General features: G+C 37.8%; 1 protein-coding gene across 3 annotated transcripts in view; it reads right to left on the reverse strand.

The window, feature by feature from the left end:
- Positions 1-16,446, reverse strand: part of ALDOB (aldolase, fructose-bisphosphate B) — a 40,112-nt gene extending 23,666 nt beyond the window's left edge. The window contains exons 1-5 of one of the 3 annotated variants that reach the window (XM_072958980.1): positions 16,261-16,446; positions 15,908-16,064; positions 15,030-15,065; positions 7,880-8,020; positions 304-403 (exon numbers count right to left, since the gene is read on the reverse strand). The gene's annotated coding sequence lies outside the window, so the exon portion shown is untranslated. Of the gene's footprint in view, positions 1-303; positions 404-7,879; positions 8,021-8,914; positions 8,995-15,029; positions 15,066-15,907; positions 16,065-16,260 lie in introns of those variants that run through there. The other 2 variants (XM_072958981.1, XM_072958983.1) reach the window with 2 other exon arrangements.
- Positions 16,447-18,224: the final 1,778 nt, after the last annotated feature.

An 18,224-nucleotide genomic window follows, 5' to 3' on the forward strand; every position in this document is an offset into this window, starting at 1 on the left:
TGGTCAGCCATAATGCAGAGTTCCATCACATTAATCAAGTTATCCCAATACTGTTTCTAAAACAATCCAGCATTCTTTTCAAATGCTGCTCACAAAATATTAATACATGAATTGTAGATGCATGCACAGCGTGAATACACACATACAAATGTATACAAATGTGCGTCCTATTTTTCCATCACTGCATTTTTGTTTATCCTTGACTTACTCAACACTATTTTAATTATTATAGCTTTATGATACACTTAAATATCTGAGAGAATATGTCCCTACAATCTTCAGAGAGTTCTTGGCTCTTCTTACCTTTTAATTTTCCAAGCAAACTTTAGACTGGTTTCATGCAATTCTCAATTTGGCATTCTGCAATTCTCAATTTGGCATTCTGATTGAAATTACACTAAATCTACAAACAAATAAGGAAATAATTGATGTTATTAAAATTTATCATCAAGAAAAATAATATGCCACTCCATTCACACACTAATTTTTATAATTCTCTGAATTCTGTAGTTCTTTTGATTAATTGGCCCTGTGCATTTCTTGTTTATCCTAGGAACTTTTATTGTTCCTATGATAAGTGGAACATTTTTTCCATTGTATTTTTAACTTATTAATGTTTAAAAATCTATTTATTATAGAAAAAAATCTTTCTTTAGTAACTCACTTTCTTTTTGACATCCATAACTAGTTCTTTGTTTTTAAGTTTTAAGTTTTTCTTCCACAGAAAAAAATTCTAAGAGAAATGTTCTTCTTGCACAAACAATGAAAAATTGTTATAGTCCTTTTCAATAGCTTCTTAACTTCTACATTGGTTCTGACTTACAGAAAAAGGCTAAAATTTTGTGATAATAGGTGTGCTTCATATTTATCATAGTAACAATATCAGTGTTTTATTAAGTGTAATACTGCTTTTTAGTGAGATATTCGTTCTTCTAGAAAGTTATCTATCTTAATTCACAGTTACAAATAAAAACAACATTGAAGGAGATGCTTTGGCCGGCTAGAAGCCACGGCGCGGGGCGCCTGCAGGAGGGCCCCGATTGTGGGAGCCAACTCTGCCCTAGCAGGGCATGGGATGCAGGGCCGGGACACGGTCCCTCTGGGGCCGGATAAGGGTCTGTCCCGGCCGGGCGCGGGGTGCCTGGCCGAAGCGGGGACCCTGCCGGGCCAGATCGCGATCTTGTGCGGGGTAAGGCTGTCCCTGTGCCCGGTGGAGTCGGGGCGCAGCGGCAGTGATGCAGGAGCGAAGAGCGCAAGGCCCACGCATTCGACCAGGAGCGCGCTGACCCTTTGCGCGTCCCCGAAGCCCGCGCTCAGCAGGCGGGACTGGCACTAGGCGGCGCATGAGGACGCGGAGTTGGATTCAAGAGGCGGCAAGCACATCAGGACATCAGCAAGCGGAGCTGCCTGATGATTTGGGCTTGGAACCAAATGTATGTGACCTTCCAAGAGCAAGCATTGTTTTCCTGAGCAAATTTCAGACGGCCATGCAGAAAAGGGGAAGAGTAACCATATAAACCACGCGTCTGTAGGAAGCCTACTGAGGATAGTTCACAGGTAACTGTAATTGTAGGTGCCGCACAGTCGGTTGAACTAACCTTTCAAGTACAATAAAATGGTGACCATAGCAACATATTAGAGGTAAAAAACAGGTGCTGGGTAAAAAACAGATCCCTGGGGGTAGATACAAATATAGATGAAGAGATAGATATATATCATCTTCTCACACTTCCAAAACAAATTGAAGACATGCAAGCACTTCAGAGCAACAGAAGAATAAGGGTGAGTTGATGCAGTCAATTATCTAATAAGACATTAATAAAGGAAATGGAAAAGCTATTTGTACAAGTAGGATACAGTTTGAAGTATCTCTGCACATCCGCACCCTGCTCCTCATCTGATAGAAGGAAATTAAAAATCCTTTCCAGGAAGAAGATAACTCTATTTTAGACCCCAAATAACTTCTAGAAGTAAGTTTTCAAATACAGTATCTAGTACACCTTAAAATACAAGCATACAAGTGAATTGAAAAACAACTTAAAGCAAGAACCTGATGGATAAATTTAATAGGAAATTGGGCATAGATGAAGAGAGAACGAGAATTAATGGTCAGTAGAAATGTTTTCCATGATGCAGAGAGAGAGAATAAAAATACAGACGAATGTGTTAGAGCCATAGCAGAACCAGGGAGAAGGTCTACCCCACATATAAACAGATTAGCAGAAGAAGAGAGAAAACAAGGCAGAAGTAATATTTAAAAAGAGCACAGCTGAAAAACTTCCAAACTGGTGAAGCATCGACTCACAAATTTAAGAAACCCAGTGAATTCCAAGCAGGACAAATATTTTTCAAAAAGTACATCCAAATACTCTAAGTGAAACTGTAGGACAACAAAGAGAAGAATCTTAAAAGCAACCAGAGAAAATATAACGTTCAAGGGAACCACAGTCAGACTTACAGCTGACCTCTTAGCAGCAACAAAAGAAGCCAGAAGAAAGTGAAATGTCATCAATGTGACAGGAGAAAACAACTGCTATCCCCAGTGAAAATATGCTTTAAGCATGAAGGAGATAAGATGTACTCTACCCAAAAGACGGTAAGAAAGGAGAGCAAGGGAAACAAAAAAAAAGGAAGACGAGACAGTGAAAAATAACATGGTAGAAATAAATACAAAAATCTCAGTTGTGATAAATGTTGATAGATTCAGGTCTCTGATGAATCTATCCTCATACTAGGTTTTTAAAAAATAAATATATGCTGTTTATAAACAACACAGCTAAAATGTAGAGTGAGAAATTTCAAAGTGAAAGAATGAAAAAAATTATGGCAGGCAAATACTAACCAAGCTAAACTGACACCACTATATTAAAGTTCAAAGTAGCCTTTAAGGCAAAAAGTGTTAATAGAGAGACTACTACATAATAAGAGGATTTATTCACCAGGAACAAGTAATATTTATCTTATACTTAATGCAACTAATAATAGAATCTCAACCTACACTTATATAAAACAATTATCAGGAGAAACAGATAATTCCAGGATTATGGGGAGATTTTATTTATACCTTTCTTAGTAATTTTTAAGGATATAAAAGTTTAAACAAGCAGGTTGGCTTTATTCATTTGATAACTATGTAAGTTTAAAAAGCTAAAGCTGTAATCTGTTCTTAGAAACAATGATCAGTACACATATGTAAACTAAAAAATTATGTGCAGTATATTAGATATATGTATTTACATGCAATATAATGTAAATGTGTAGTCAAACCATAATAATTCTACCTAATAAAACTGAAAAAGGAAAAAAAAGTTTAAACAAGCATAATTAACATGTTTGACCTAATGGAGCTCTGCATTTAATAACTGCAGAAACACACATTATTTTTAAGGACATTTAGAAAATTTACAAAATTTGACCACATCCCAGGCCATAAAACATGTCTTAGGAAATTCCAGAGGTTTGTTATATTATACAAACCTCAATATGAGTAAATGAGAAATCAATAACAAAAATAATGAAAAAAATCCATGTGTTTGGAAATAAAGAAACTTATTTCTGATTAATTCATAGGCCAAAGAAACAAATCATAATGGAAATCAGAAAATACTTTGAATTAAGTAATGGAAATAATTTGTATTAAAGATTTTGGGATGCAACTGAAGTAGCACTTTTTTTTTTTGTCTTAAGTACTTAGAATAGCAGAAAGACTGAAAATTGAGCTAAGCATGCTATTTAGGCTGAAAAACAGAACCTAAAGAAAGGATATGAGGAGAAACAAATGAAATAAGATAAAACTTTGTTCTTTGAAAAGGTGAATGACAAATCCTCTGCTGAGATTGTTTATTCCACCTTCTTCTTGTCTTTATCAATGTTAAGAATTTTTTAAAGGATATTAAAAAGGCAATAAGGGTATCAAGAAACTAGTTGCCCACATATTTGAAAACCTAACTAAAATGGATAATCCCTGGAATCATATAACTAACAAAATTGACTCTAAAAGAAATAGAATAGCCACTAAAGAAGTAGAAACTGAAGAAAAAGGAAAATTCTTGGGCCAGTTTTATAGGCTTGTTTTAACCACAGAACAAATTCTGATTTTACTCAATACTATTTTAGAGTGTAGAAAAAGGGGACCCTCCTCAACTTATTTATAAGACTCATATGAGCCTGAAGCTAAAACCTGACAAGATGGTATGATAGAGAAAAATTACAGCCAATCTCTTTAGTGAACGTAGATGGAAAAATTCTAAACAAAATCTTGACCAACTGAATACAATAACTTGTAAAGTGACCATGACATGGATTCATCTCAGGGGTGCAAACATACTTTACCACGAGAAGGTCAAATAATGTAAGTAATTACATGATCAGATTACTGGGGTGGGGAGGGAGATAATTTTCTCTTAGTGAAAAAGTATTAGAAAAAACACATGATTCAAGACTTTATCAACAGAAGGAACTGTCCTTAATCTGATAAAAATATCTATGAAAAACCTGTAGCAAGCATCCTAGTTAATGGCGAAATATTAGAAGCATTTTGTTTAGGATAAGGACTAAGACAAGGATTCCCAATATCACCACTTCAATTTGTCATTGTCCTAGCCAATGAATTAAATGAATTAAGACAAGAAAGAGAATAAGAAGTATAGAATTTAGAAATGAAGAAACAAAATTGTTCATTATCCACAGGTGATTGTCTACTTGTATGGAATAACTACTAGAATTAATCACAGTTTAGCAAGGTTGCAGAATATAAAATTAGTATACAAAGATCAGTTGTCTTTGCAAATACATCACAAAGAGAAAGTGAATCTTTTAAAAAAATAATTTTCAAAAGCATCAAACAACAGTCAGACAGAGAAAGATATCACCTATATGTGGAATCTAAAAAACCCCAACAAACTACTAAATATAACAGAAAAGAAACAGACTCACAGATGTAGAAAAGGAACTAGTGGTTACCATGGGGAGAGTGAAAGGCAAGGGGCAAGATGGAGGTGGAGGATTAAGAAGTATAAACTATCAGGTATAAAATATGCTACAAGGATATATTGTACAACATGGGGAATATAACCAATATTTTATAATAACTATAAATGTAGTATAATCTTTAAAAATTGTGAATTACTGTATTGTATACCTGTAACATATAATATTGTACATCAACTATACTTCAATTTAAAAATATGATATTATAAAATAAATACATAAACAAATTTAAAATTGGTTATAAAAAAGAGCATCAAACAGCATAAAATAGGCAGAAATAAGCCTAACAATAGGTAAGATCTCTAAGGAAAAATTAACTATTTAAATTTTAACTTTAAAACTTAAATATATTTAAAAATTTAGTTTCCTGGTAATTCTAGTCTCATTTCAAGTGCTTAATAGCCACATGTGGCTAGTGGCAACAGAATTGGGCAGTAGAGCCTTAGAGCCTTCTGGTTAGAGAAAACTAAGAGAGCCTTTTTAGTTTGTTGTAGAGAAGCATGATATCGTGGTCAGGATCATTTCAAGCCCCCAAATTTATTATACATAATACTATTTAGATTTCTATGAGGGAATTGGAAAAGGAAATATACATGTTCTGAAATATTACACGTATTTTTCTTTAAAGGATGATAGTGAGTACTTAATCACTAAGTATTTAAGATCCCCTTGTATGAATTTTAAAAAGTGGCCTATGTTAAAACATTAGATATTACATGCTTTGGAACTCTTTACATTTAGATGTAAAATTATATATGTTAACTTAAAGTGCAAACATGTATATAGTTTTTCTGAAAGTTATTTTTGGAAACATGTGGGCACAGTTTGAAGAAAACCATCTCAAGTACTTATTTTAGAATTTTTCTTCAATGAATACATATATTAAATCTTTTCATCTTTTAAAAAAATTAAAACAAATGTTGACTATCATCAAGGTCTGGCCCCTTAAAAATTTTTATTATTTATTTATTTTTTTATTGACATATAGTTGATTTATAGTTTTTATTAGTTTCTGGTGTACAGCAAAGTAATTCAGTTATATATATATACATATGTATTCTTTTCCATTATGGTGTATTAGAAGATATTGACTATAGTTCCCTATGCTATACAGTAGGACCTTGTTGTTTTGTCTATTTTATATATAGTAGCTTGTATCTGTTAATCCCACACTTCTAATTTACCCCTCCCCTACCCCCTTTCCCCTTTGGCAATCATAAATTTGTTTTCTGTATCTGTGAGTCTGTTTCTGTTTTGTAAACAGTTCATTTGTATCATATTTTAAATTCCACATACAAGTGATATCATATGGAATTTGTCTTTCTCTGTCTGACTTGCTTCACTTACTATGATAATTTCTAGGTCCATCCATGTTGCTGCAAATGGCATTATTTCATTCTTTTTTTATGACTGAGTAGTATTCCATTGTGTGTGTGTGTGTGTGTGTGTGTGTGTGTGTGTGTGTGTGTGTGTGTGTGTGTGTGTCTATACACACCACATTTTCTTTATGCATTTCTTTGTTGATGGACACTTACATTGCTTCCGTGTCTTGGCTTTTGTAAATAGTGCCGCTATGAACACTGGGGTGCATGTGTCTTTTCGAATTAGAGTTTCTTTGGATATATGCCCAGGAGTGGGATTGCTGAATCATAAATCTATTTTTAGGTTTTTTAAGGAACTTCTATATTGTACTCTATAATGGCTGCACCAATTTACATTCCCACCAACAACATAGGAGGGCTCCCTTTTCTCCACACCCTTTCCAGCATTTATGTGCATGCTGTTTAATAATGATGACCATTCTAACCAGTGTGAAGTGATACGTCATTGTAGTTTTGATTTGTATTTCTCTGACAATTAGTGATAGTGAACATCTTTTCATGTGTCTGTTTAGGTCTCCTGCCTGTTTTTTGACTGGGTTGTTTGTTTTTTGTTATTGGGTTGTATGAGCTGTTTGTGTATAGCTGCTTGGCTAAAGATACTTCCTAGCCAGCCTCGCAGCTAGATGTGGCTGTGTGACTAAGTTCTGCCTGATGGGATTTGAGCTTAGTGATGAGGGCTTATGAAAGAATTATGCTTCAGTTCCCCTGGTCTTTCTCCAGCTCTTCTTCACTGGCTAGAAGATGACAAAAGCTGAAGTAAACTGAACACACAAGTGGAAGTCAAGAGAGAAGCAGGTCCAGCCACAATTTGTGGGGTCCAGTGTAAGATGAAAATGTGGGGCTTCTTGTTCAAAAAGGAGGGAAAAATTGCCCTCAAAGGTAGTAAACTTTAAGGTTTTCTCTTCTTTCCATGCTCCTTCTTTTGATTTCTCGTGGCAATTTTTGGTTGCCATTTCATGTTGTTCTAAGTAAAGAAACCTTAAAACTTAGATCATTAACATGAATTTTACCATTCATTATATTGTGCAATGACAGTTTATAAATGCAAATATAAAGCAGTTAACTCATGTGCAAAATCACCAAAATTACATGATTTGTGTTTAGTAGTTCATATATGCATATGCATTTCATTCTTATCAGAAGAGTATAAACACTGCACAAAACTAACTCAACTGTTTATGTTTCACTCCTTGATATGCACATATTCTATCAACACTACGTTGAACTTTCTGATGAATAAAAGACTGAAAGGAAAAAAGGACTATAGGTTTCCCTTTCTATGTCATTATTTTCAATGGAAGAGGCTTGTTAGCACAGTGAAGTAATACAAGTAAGAAAGGATGTGATAAGATTCCTTGGTTGTTCATGGTTCCTAGTATGTCATTGTCTTCTTTCTGGATGAGAAGCAAGTTCTGGATCAAATGGAGAGCTTGGCCACCCAGTACTGTCAGCACCCTCTCTCAGTCCCTTATTTAGTGATTAACATAACACATGGAACTTGTACTCACTTTGAGTTTCTCTGGACTCCCATGCGTTGTGGGTCCACTGGAACTCTGCCAACACGAATTGTGAATGGAATGCAGGAATAAGACACACATGTACTGTGTTCCTCTGCTCACATGCATGTTCCATTGTCCCATTGGACTTTACTTTTAAAACACAAGTTCAGAGATGAAGTTATTAGAACTTCAAGAGGACAACAGCAGCACATTAAACCAAGCCCTGGGCCTTTCTGAGTGGGGGGGGTGTCTTTGGGGCTGAACAGGTCAAACATCTATTAAGCCAGCCCTGGACTGCCCACCTGCTGAATGTTGAGTGAGATTGAAACACATTTCTACCCAGTTTAAGCGGTTGCATTTTGGGGTCTCTTTGTTACACTTTGTACCCTGACTAATGCAAACATTTTTAGTTCTCAAAACATCCCTTTCTACAACCTGGGGACTACATGCTACAATGCACACTCTAAATCATACTTTTAATATTTTTGAAACTGAAGTTAATCTTATAAGAAGTGTACTTTTAATATATTGCTTGTACTTTTTTCCCCCTGAAAAGCTATTAAAAGCTAGACATATGGTGTGTCTTTTATAATTGAGGGCATCTTCAAATCAAAGCAACAGTATATTTATAAAACACATTTACAGAACTTTAGATTCATAAAATGTTATAGCTAGTAGGCATTAAAAGTCAGATCATCCAGCAGATTTTAAAGACTTTTTTCACTAATTTTTTTCCCTTAAACCTAGCCTTTTTTGAAATATCTCTTTAGAGAAACGGTGTACAGACCAACAGATAAAAGCGCAGCAGTATGATAGGGAACCCAGGACATTCCCCTGTCCTCTCTGCTGACCTACACTCCAAAAGAAGTTTTAGAGAGCAGTTTGAAACATAATGAAAAGACGACCAGCCAGTTCTTTTATCTTTGGTGAGTGCAAACTACCAAGTAAATCTTTTTAAAATAATTATCTTATTGTGGCAGAACTGACTTATAATAAGCTGAACATTTGTAAAGTATAGCATTTGATGTTTTGACATACACATACCCGCATGAAACCATCACTGCAGTCAAGATATTGAACATATCCATCACCTCTGAAAGTTCTTTAACTCAGCATAGTTATTTTGAGATTCAACCAGATTCATCCTTTCATTGCTGAGTAGTATTCCATGATATGGGTATTCCTCACTGTTTATCCATTTGCTGCTGACAGGCATTTGAATGGTTTCCAGTTTTTAGCTATTATAAATAAAGCTCTATAAATATTCATGAACAGGTCTTCATGTAGATGTATGTTTTCATTTTTCTTGAGATGAACCCCTAGGCGTGGAATGGCTGGATTTGATCAAATGGTACATGTATATTTAACTTTTCTAGAAACTTCCCACTTGTTTTTCAAAGTGGAAAATTGTACCATTTTATATTCCCAACAGGAGTGTGTGAGAGTCTAGTTGCTCTGCATGCTCACCAACGCTTGGTATAGTCAGTTTTTTAAAAATTTAGCCATTGTACTGGGTGTGTGATAGTATCTCATTGTGGTTTAACTTGTATTTCCCCAATGACTGGTCTTGTTAAGCATCTTTCCTGCACTTATTTGCCATCTTCTGTGGTGGAGTGTCTGTACCACTACTTATAAGTCTTTCAACCGTTTCAGTAATTTTTTTTCCTTGTAGTTTCTGCAGTAATGAGAATGCTCTGAGGCATTTTACACTCTATTTGTTTGTTCTAAAATTTTGTTGACAGAACTATTAGATAAATAGCACTATTAGTTGGAAACAAAGAAGATCTGTATTCACAGAGAAATATCCAAAAACACTGATATGTATGGCATAAACAGACTATTCACACTTATCCAGGGCAGCAGAAGTGAAGATGAGTGGGGGAAATAATGGAATATAATTGGGACACAGTGGGAGAGGTTGCGAGAAAGAAGCTAGGCAGGGGAATGTTGATTTTGCCCCATCCAAAGTTTCTCCTTCAGCACGTCTCTATCATGGCCAACCTTTCATAGTCCTTTTCCCCAGATTGGTTTTTTTTTTTCCGTTATTATGGATGAATTTTTTTTTATAGCAAATATGTTAAGGAGATGGAAACCTTATTTTAGCAGCAGAAACTAGCCATAGGCTATTCTTTGCTAAGATTGCCAGTTTTCAGTAGCGGCCACTTGATCAGAAATCCATGCGTAAGCAAAAGAAAGTTTAACTATATGCCAGTGTTAACGTACAGCAAGTTTTGTGTTTGAAGAAATGACTTTATACAAAAGTGCAGTAATAAGCCTAGAGTTTGAACTTGTTTCTCTAGCAAGCTGGTATAGTAGAGTAACTCTAGACTGGCCCAGATTGGAGTTCTGGAGACAGTCATGGAGTGGAGTGGGTGTGACCAAGGTAAAGGACTGAAGGGCCTGGGCAAAGGCAGAAGTGAAGACAACATTCAAGGTGAAGAAGAGAGAACTAGTCATGTAAGAGAGGAAGAGGAGATGGACAATTTTCAGCCAGCCCTCCTCCCATTTCTGCCTTGGTCTGTAGAGGGCATTTCTGCTGCTCCCACACCCTCTGTCTACCTTCTTACTAGCTTCTTTCTGAGGAAGGAAGAATTACTTAAGTGCTCAAAGCACAGGGCAATTACCAAACTACATTTAAGTAGAGGAAGGAGTCTCAGCTGATGTTCCTTCCTTTGCAGTTACAGTCCTCTATTGCAGTGCGCTGGGTCGGGGCCTGACCGTTCTCCCTCCCACACATGCGCCTCTGGTCTGTCCCAGATCTTTGCATCACCGCTGAGTGACGGAAACTTCTTTAGGATTCCAGGCCTAAACAGCGTAATCTGGTTTGGCTTAACAAAGATCTCTGCCCCGGGAGACAATTGGGTGATTACTTATCTAATAAAAAGGTATATCATTTGCCATCTGGTTATTGCTCTCATGTCCACATTCCTCAATTAGGGATCCCTGAAGAGGTCTGAGCGGTAGGATTTCAGCCCCAGAACTGAAACTCTGACATTTCCATAATTAATCCTTAACAAGGTCCCAATCCAAATGAGCCTAAAAAGAGGCAAAAATAGTATCTAAGACAGAAGGACTGCAACTAGGGTCAGGGTGACAGGAGAAGTTCAGAGGGTCAACAGAAAGTGGAAACAGGTTCCCTTTGAGCTTCATCTGTGGGTAGAGAGGAAACCACCATTTGTTCATTCACCACTCATCCATGCATCCATTCATCCATCCACTCATCAACACACTTCTGAGTTCCAGGCACTGGGCTGTGACTTAGTGATACAGCCGTGAACAAGGCAGACACTGTCTGAGGGAGAATTGGGAAAAAATGGGGGGGGGTAGTATATATATGAACTTGTCATGAAAAATAAAAAAGAGAGAGAATGAGTGAGATGGGACAGCATTTCCCCCTGATCTTGGACTCTGTTAAGCTCCTATAGAAAGGGAAATTAGGACTAAACAATGGAGCTTACTCATGAGCAAGTTCTTGGGACTCTGGGCATAAGCAGTACTGACTGGAAAAGCAGATGATGAAACAGGGCACAGAGATGGAGAGGGTTACTGTTTCCATTTTTTTCAAAGAACCCAGCACTCACTTGTAAAGTAAATATTATTACTATTCACCAAAATCTGTTCTCTTCCCCTTTCACATATGTGGAAGACCTCTCTGCACTTTTTGGTCCTCTTGCAGTTGAGTGGGACCATGGCTCTGGCCATTAGCGGTCTGAAGCAGAGAAGAGCTGGTGAATATTCCTGTAAGCCTGCTTGGTTGACTGGCGAGATTTCCTGCTCTGGATCGGGCAGCTACAGGACTGTGAAGTCCTCAGCCTACATTGCTGAGTTGGTACATGGAAACTAGTTGCCTCAAAGGGTTGCCCAGATCTTTATTAGATTTTGTGCCAGTGAGAAATGAACCTTTGTCATGGCAAGTCATTGACTGAGACATTAGAATTTGTTCCTGCTGTGCCAAAGTCTAGCCTAGCCTGAAGAACTGAGAGTTCACAAGGCATTAATATTAACCTTAGCACAGGTACTGATGTTCCCAAAATAGTTACCATAAGCAAGAGAGATACCATAAGGGGCAAGAGAGATGCTCTTTAGAGTTACTTTGCAGGCAATGTGGAGTCAGAATAGGAGAGAAAAAACAAGACAGATGCTGTGTGATGATTGTGGCTAGCAAACTATGACAGCACACGGATGTAAGTTACTTTTTTGGAGATTTCCAGAAATATTTGAGACTTTTAGAGGATGGGGCACAGTGTGGCAACAAAGGAAACTATGCATTATTTGATATCAACATGACTTCATTTGTATCCGCAGGCTGGTGAGACCTGATGTCTCTAGGTATTAGCTGACTGAGTTGTGAGGCATCTTTTGTTAGGGAGAATTCGCAATTCCAATTCTAGCTGGCAGAGCTGACTGTAGTTCTTATCTTTGCCCTTATTCGTTTCTTGAAGAGTAAATTGCCTAACATTGTTCACATCGCTGGAAATTTCAGAATCTCCCTAGGATTCATGTTGGACTCACCTCTAACTGTCCAGGGATAATGAATTTTCTTGGTGAATATAATTTGATTTCAATTTCATAGTTTTCTTTTGAAACTGAATAAACAGGAAAATACTTTCTAATGCGGACATACTAAGGTTTGCATGCCAAAGACAGTTTCAGAAATTTACATCATGGTTCATACAGTACACCAAAAATTATTTACCACTTTCCAAAACGGTGAATTAAAAAAAAAAAGTGTTCTTCATGTGCCCCAAATCAGCAGTTCAGGACAGTTCAGCAATAGGTAGGAAGCAAAATTTTCAGCTGTCAGCTGGTCAATCCCCATATCCAATATGAGTTTGAATATGTGTACTTCCTTGAAACTAGTAACAAGGATCTTATTGTTTCCATGATGTTTCATGTTCAGTTGCTCAGATGTCTTATCTTATCAGAAAGAAAATGCAGTCTTATGAGCCTGTAGAAGTCCGACAAGATAAGCTTCTCAGAGCCCTTTGATGCTCTAAAGTAATTAATCTTACAGCAGTATCTTTTCAAAAGACGCCCATGGCCTAACCACGGGAGGTCATTTATTTATCAAGTAAAATAAATCCCAATAAAATAAATCCTCATGTTGCTTCGATTTCTCAATATCATGTAAAGTGGCACGAGCAGGAAGAACATTAATAATCTTGGTCACTTTCCCCCAGCAAAAGCGGAGTCCGTGTGTTCACATTTTGCCTCTGAGCTATACACGTACATCTTCTTCCTCACAGCAAAAAGCCTCATCTTGTTTGGATGGGGGGTAGAGGGCCCTTGAGGTCAAGAAAGACAGGCCCCCACCCAAGCCACAAGGGAATAAATTGTGGTTGTGCTTTTTCCATTTCCCTTTGCCTCTAATTGGCCCAAGAGTGGACCTGTGGCCCATATCTGGCAATGAGACAAAAGGAGAGGTCTGCTGGGAGACTTCCCGAAATTGTTCTTTCTAGAAAAAAGCCCCCAGAACTTCAGAAGGAGAAAGCATTTTACCCCAGCCCTTTCCTCTTGCTTTGAATGCAGTCCTGTGAGGACTTGATACTGAAGCTGCAGTAGCCGTGAAGTGGCAAAAGATGGCAGAGTGGGACAGAGTCGGTGTCCTTGACATCACTGCACTGCTGAGAAGACTCCAGACTTCTTGCTAGGTGAGAAAATTAAACATCCTTATTGTGTAAGGCCCTGGGAGACTGGATTCTGTTATTTGCAGCTGAATGCCTCCTAATGCTACAACCATCCTATGCACTGAAACCGACCTGCAAAATTTACAACCCACTTTCCCGATGAATGTAAAAAAAGCACTCCAAACATCTCTTTTAGAGAAATAGACCAGTAACTGCATTTTTGCCTCTTCATTTGAGCTGTCCCATCTTTGGCAAATGATTTGAATTTTCATATAGAAATCAAACTTACTGCCAAGTGGTTAGAAACTATTGCCTTGTGAATATGCTTTCTAATTAGTTAAAAATTACATCTGCTAAAAACTCAGGTCTTTCTTTTCTTTGGGGGCTATTCTGCTTAGTTCGTTCATATGGGGGAATCCTGGAAGGGAAGGATTAGAGTAGTTGAAGTTATGAACAATGGTTATGAGTGAAGAAATATTCTAGTGTGTGGGGCAGAGGCCTGACCCGCTAGCCTTAGAGCCAGACTGACAACTTTGGCCAATACCACTTCAATGTGAATTCAAATAATAATAATAATGATGATAATAATAATAATAATAATAATAATAATAATAATATAAAATAATAATTTTTTAAAGGTTAGTATCTTCAGGCGTGGGGAATCCATATGGAAACTGATGAGAACAGGCTGTCAGTTAAACTGTCTTCAGTGTTCAAAGAAGGGTGCTCACTCACAACTTGTGATGAGTGAGGAAGACAGCATATGAGGACAGAAAGTTCCAGAAGATCTAACTTCCCGTCAGCTGTGAAGAACATGAGCCTTGAGAAGAAAAGACTTCACACAAGAAACCCAAAGGCCACGAGACCTGGCAAGGGCAGTGACCCAGCAGGAAAGCATCAGTTCTCACCCGAGGGAGTGACGACAAGTGTGACCCTCACGGTCCTCTCTCCATTTAAGGATCAGCAAGCTTTTGTCATCAAGACGAGATGGATAGTAAAACAGTTGGGAGTGAGGTTTTCTTGATTTTTTTTTTTGAGAAAGGTGTGTCAAATTGCTGCTAACAAGGTGTAACACCCCTGGGCAAGCAAAGTTCTTTGGAAGTCAGCTTTATTCAGTTTCAGAAAAAGACGTCTCATGAATTTGGATTAGAAAATATGACATTAAGAGGTCTGTTTTTCCAGAAATGCAAGGAAAAGAAACCCTTATAGGTTCAGTGCTAATTTTCTTTCTTCCTCTTACATCAGAAGATACATATCTTCTCCCTGCAGCACCTTCTGCAAGTCAGCTCACCCTCCTTATCTCCCTCCAGCTGGGACAGGCTAATTCCTCTTCACTCACACCTGTCATTTTTCTTCTGTAAATAAATGTTTATGTCAAATATTTCCTTTGTTAGTTGGAGACCTCGGTGGACCATGTTGTCCTCAGCAAAAGTGGCTGCAGAAGAACTGAGGAAGTTGGGGTAACTTAGACTCCCAGCACTTTGGGGTAATTTATAGACAGCATCCTGTAACCCTGCCATCCCAGGACTTACCTCACTGTACTAACAGCCCCCTTGGATGCCAAGGTCCTGAAAAGAAGAAAGTATGTCTTATTTATTCATCTTTGTGTCTCCTGCACTCAGCCCACTCCCTGTAACCCTGTAGGCACTCAATAAATGTACCCTTATGTGAGACACGATACCTGGTGCCTTTTACAAAACAAAAATTATTTGTCCTAAAGGGCTCCTGAGATGCAGTTCAGAATTTTAATGTGTGTCTGCTTTAGTGCAAGGACAAATGAGTGTGACAATAAGGGGTTAATTTGGCTGAAACAGTTCTTTTCTTCCTTTAGTATTAATTGGTAAATGAAAAATAATGTGATTCTAACTTCTTCAAAGCCTTTTCTGTTTCAGATATGGGAGTGTGTTTCTGCAGATTGGGGTATTTCAGCAAACAGTTCAGCTAGATTAAAAAAGAAAAAAAGCTTGAGTCATCTAAGTATTGCTAATATGATTTAGGCATTCATTCGGATGGGGATAAAATGCTAAATTTAGATTTACTTTGCTTGACATAATTCCTTGCAGAAAATACATGAACTATAATTTTGAATGAGACACATACCATTTTTTTATAACTTTTAAAATGTGGTTGCTTTTTCTTTTTCTTGTTTAAAAGAGTATTCTACATGTACACTGCAGGAACAAGATTTAATCCTACCTCTCCTTTATCATAAACCTCACTGGAGGGGGAGCCAGAGGGAAGCCAAGCTGCTTTTGCTGAACCCCAGCTCATTATGGATTCCGGATGTATATGTACTGGGGGTGGAAAAAGGACTCGGTCGAGAAGGACAAGAGGATTTGCCTAAACATGTTGCTACAAAGAAATCTACACACACTGGTTGACTTGTGTTTCAAAAGTATGGGCTACTGACCTGTACAAGCAACCATGGTATCAGGTCCCCGGGTCAGAGTGGTGCCAGGGTTTACATTTTTCCTGGATAAAAACAAACTGGGGTGGAGTACATTCTTTGTCTAACACGTTGCCAATGAATTTTGCAGAGGACTCAACTCGCTCACGTTTAAACAAAGCTACAGAACACAAAGGACGCCCAAGTCATGTACCAGAAAAATGATTCTTAAAGAGAGTTTCCTGTCCCTCCCACCCAGCCTCTGGAAAGGTTTACTTCTCTAACCTGGGTTTGTGCTAAGTCATATAACGTTTTGCCAAAGGCCACCCCTATCACCCAGAGCTACACAGTAAGACTAAAACCCTCCCTCCACTTACTGACAGAACTTGAGAAAGGTTCATTGGGAGAAGGTGGTGATCTTTCCTTCATTCTCTTTCCAGCCTCTTGCCTAAAAGTCCTTGAATAAGCTGCGGAGCCACCAGGGGTGGTGTTCACGTCTAGATGGTTGCTGTTGGCAACACCAGGAAGATGCAGCAGTTGAATCCTGAAGGAGGAAACCCAGCCCTCCCATGAGAATAACACACAGGGGACCCCCTCACCCCCAACACACACACACACAATCCCCAACACACACAATGGAAACAAAACCCTAGCAACAAAGAAAAAGTAGCTGTGTGGTGGTGTAAAAAGTTCCTTTTTGCACTTGCCATTCCCTTTGTCTGGAATGCACATAAAAATTTCTTTTTACAGGTGTAAAAATTGTACACTGTAACCAACCCTCATTACCTGGATCTCTCTTTGCTCCTCTCCTAAACTAATTTTCTTCCCTAGTCCCATTTCTCTTCTTTCAGTATCCTTTGTTGTAGGTACTTCCACTGTGGATCCCTCTGCTCTTTTTCTCCCCTCCTTCCCTCCCTCCCTTCCTCCCTCCTTCCTTCCTTCTTTCCTTCCCCCCATTACTCCCATCTCTCTCTCTCTCTCATTTCCTACTATGTGTCAGGTATTGCTCTAGGTTCTAGGGATAGATTGAATGAAACCTAGAAGACCCCCGATATTGTAGAGCTTATATTCTATAGGTGGGGGTGGGGGGAGAATGGAGGGGGAAAAAAACAAAATAGTAAATAGAAGAATTTCAAGGAATAACAAGAGATCTGAAGGAAATCAAACTGGGTAATGTGACAGATGACCTGGGAATTGGGAAAGGGAAATACTGCTTTAGATGGGATGGAAAGTCTGTGGGGGGAGGGGTAGATTTAATATTTAATTGAGATCTAAATTATAGGAAAGATTCTGTTAAAAGAAAAGCATTCCAGACAGAATGACAGTGCAAAGTCATTCTGCAGTGAGAATCGGTGTAACAAGTCCAAGGAAGTGAAAGAAATCAGGTGTGGTTAGAGCTTGGAGAACAAGGGTGGGAATGGTAAGACATGAGTCAGAGAGGTTTGCAGTGCCAGGTCACATCTGCCCTGCAGGTAATGTAGGGATTTGGATTTTATTCTAAATGCAATAGGAAGCCAGGTCCTAGCAGAGTGATGAATTATTTATCTAGAACACTGACCCATCCATTGTTTAGTTCCTTTGTATTCTCCATAGGCTGGTCATATAAAGACTTCATGGCAGTGGAGAAGACATAAAGGATTTATTACATAAGGGAGTTTGGGACACACATATGACAAATGTGAGACCCTCTACATCACTCTACATCTCTTTCCTCTTTTTCCGTGTCTCTGAGTTACTCCATTCCTACATACTTGTGCATACTTACCCATACTTACCCGTTTATTGTTTCTTTTTTGATAAATTCATCATTTGCCTTTGGATTTGCATCTGTTTTTACCCCCCAATTGTTAATATAGATGCTTTAAAAAAATCACTCATCTGTGTTTCTGTGTAGGTAGTTAGAAAAAAGATTAAGAAAATCTGTTAAATTTTAAACCAAAAATTCCCATTCACCACAGAGTGATGGATGACTCACAACAATGTTGCAATCCAAGTACTGGAACGACTTAGAAGCCACAGTACATCTCCATTGCAGTTATATTAAGTACTTTAAAATTAAATTTCCAATCACCTTTGATGTAGTCCCAAAGGCTTTCCAAACAAAATCCAACCTAAAAAACCAGTGCCAGTTAATGAGTGTTCTCAGCAAATTCATTGTAGTTGGGATAAAATTATTCAAGTATTCATGTGACTTAAAATTACCCAATTTTATATATGTTACTATAATTCATAGTGCATTATAGTGTATATAAAATCCCACAATAATCAACTCCTATTGGAATGCCTCTACCCAAATTAAATTGCCAATTAAATAAATCCTCCCAAATGAGGAATGTATCCA

This window comes from Vicugna pacos, chromosome 4, assembly GCF_048564905.1.
Source record: "Vicugna pacos chromosome 4, VicPac4, whole genome shotgun sequence".
Lineage (NCBI taxonomy): Eukaryota > Metazoa > Chordata > Mammalia > Artiodactyla > Camelidae > Vicugna > Vicugna pacos.